This window comes from Ursus arctos, unplaced genomic scaffold (genome assembly GCF_023065955.2).
Source record: "Ursus arctos isolate Adak ecotype North America unplaced genomic scaffold, UrsArc2.0 scaffold_16, whole genome shotgun sequence".
NCBI lineage: Eukaryota > Metazoa > Chordata > Mammalia > Carnivora > Ursidae > Ursus > Ursus arctos.
Genome location: NW_026622830.1, coordinates 43130726 through 43133342, shown reverse-complemented (window position 1 = coordinate 43133342; position 2617 = coordinate 43130726).

The window sequence follows — 2617 nt, the reverse complement described above, 5'->3', positions numbered from 1 at the left end:
CGCCGCGGGGGGCGCTGCGGAGAACTACTTCCGGGCCACAAGTTGCTCGGCAACCACGGCAGCGACACGGCTCTCTCTGGCGGCGGCGTCTGGAATTGCAGGATCATTCTTGTAAAGTCATAGGGGTCTTACCATTTCAGAACCTCAAAACTCCTCCGTGGCCGTCACTGAAGGAAAGAAGTAGTGTGATCTCCTAGTAAGGAGACAGAAAGCTGCAGGGGTTAGGAAATCACAGTAGAGAAGCGGGGTTCAGGAACACTCGAGTGGCCCGTAATCAATGAGAAAGGCAGTGGACCAGAATGGGAGAATTCATGGTCCAGAGCTGCCTTTCCCAGTGATGCCAGCCCAGTATGTGATCTCAAATCTACGATCACTTTTATAAACATAAAGAGAAAGGTGAGATGAATTGTAACAGTATATGTCATTTTACCCCATATATCAAAAATATTCTCATTTTACTTGTAATTAATTTAAAAAAATACTAACGGAATGTTTTACTTTTTTTTGTTTTGGACTAAGTCTTTGAAATCTGGTGTGTATTTTGCATTTGCAACATATTTCAATCCAGGAGGTGATTTGTCATCAGAAATACCTGTTCTGGGGCGCCTGGGTGGCACAGCAGTTAAGCGTCTGCCTTCGGCTCAGGGCATGATGCCGGCGTTATGGGATCGAGCCCCACATCAGGCTCCTCCACTCTGAGCCTGCTTCTTCCTCTCCCACTCCCCCTACTTGTGTTCCCTCTCTCGCTGGCTGTCTCTATCTCTGTCAAATAAATAAATAAAATCTTTAAAAAAAAAAAGAAATACCTGTTCTGTATTTAGATTTCATCAAATGCATACATAAAATGTATAGTTAAAAGGTAGATTTGCATACTCAAATGGTTCCAATCATACTGAATTTTCAAATAACTGAACAGAACATTGGTTTTCACATTTAAACTTAAATTAGTTAAAATTAAATGAAGTTAAAAATTCCATTCTTCAGTCGCATAAGTCACATTTCTAGCACTCAATAGCCCCATAGGTAGTGGCTCTGGACAGCATAGGTCCAGAAGCTAAGAAATGTCTTGCCTGCTTTTGCAGCTTTCCCCTCACTCCTTTGCTAAGCAGTCACTGAAGTGGTCTTGAGGGACACATTGCAGAGGTCAAACCAGCCCACATAAGTGCTCAAGAAGATGTCTAAATTCCAAGGCCCTCACATCTAACTGCCAGGGGAACCCCAGTTGCTCCACAGGGATCTTCAGCAGCCCCCTGCCCAGAGATGTAGGCCAGGCATGGAAGGAGAGAGCAGATGGCTGAAGAAATAGGTAGGCCTATAAGAAGGATCCCAAGGTCTAAGTTAATTGGCATTGTTTCCGAAAACCTCAACAATAGGGGCACCTGGGTGGCTCAGTCGTTAAGCTCTGTCTTCAGCTCAGGTCACAATCCCAAGATCCTGAGATCGAGCCCTGCATTGGGCTCCCTGCTTCTCCCTCTGCCTGCTACTCCCCCAGTCATGCTTGCGCTCTCTTGCTCGCTCTCTCTCTCTGTCAAATAAACAAAACCTTAAAAAAAAAACAAAAAAACACCACCCTCAACAATATAGGTGAGTGTAAACACACAGGTAATAAAGTCCCTGGAGCATGCAAACCCATCCTAGAAATGCACCTGGAGGGCAGAATATGACCTCATGAGCTCAGCTTCTGCCTGCCAGGTGTTTAAACAGGGAGACAATTTAGAGGCATTGTCCTATCAGCAAAACTAAGGTGCCACTTTGAATGAATGTTAAAGGATAATTTTTAGAAAAGGTAAAATTGTGATTTTCATATAAAATGAGCACATGACCAAGACTGTAATTGATTAATTAATGAAAGAACCAGTAAGTTGTTACGACCACTTCAAGGGAGAACTTAAAGTGCACAAGCCAGGGCGCCTGGGTGGCTCAGTCGGTTAAGGGACTTACTCTTGGTTTTGGCTCAGGTAATGATCTCAGGGTCCTGGAACTGGGTTCCGTGTGCAGTGGGGAGTCTGCTTGGACTCTGTCTCTCTCTGCCCTCCCCCACACGTGCACTGGAGCTCTCTCTAATAAATATTTTTTTAAAAAACTGAAGTGCACAAGGCAATCAGGAATGCTGAAATGTATGTACCAAATAAATGTGAAACTGGTTGTTCTCCTCAGAGCAGTAATCTATTGCATCATCTGGACATGTATGATGCATTTCTATTGCTGTGGACAAGAAACCAATTTCTTTACTATCAGTGTTCTGCAGCTTATAGAGCTAACCTGGAAGGGTATCCCCGACAGAACACTTAGTCATCTTTTTTTTTTCTTTTCTTTTTTGGTCCTTTAACACTGAATTAAAACCAAAGAGATTGCTGAGCACCATAGCAATACGGGTACTTAAAGGTTTCCTTTAAAGCTGAAGACTTTGTAAACGTCATTACTCCATTGTTTTCTGGTGTTTAAAGTTTTCTGGGGAGAAAGAGTAGGCCAGCATGATTTTTGTTTTCCTTTTTGTGGGTGACTTAGTTTATGTTGGAGTGTCATTCATCATAACACTTCCGGAAGTAGAACGTTCTTAACAGTGCATACATTTTAAACCTAGTGAATCTCTGGAGTGTATCTCCTCGTGAATTTC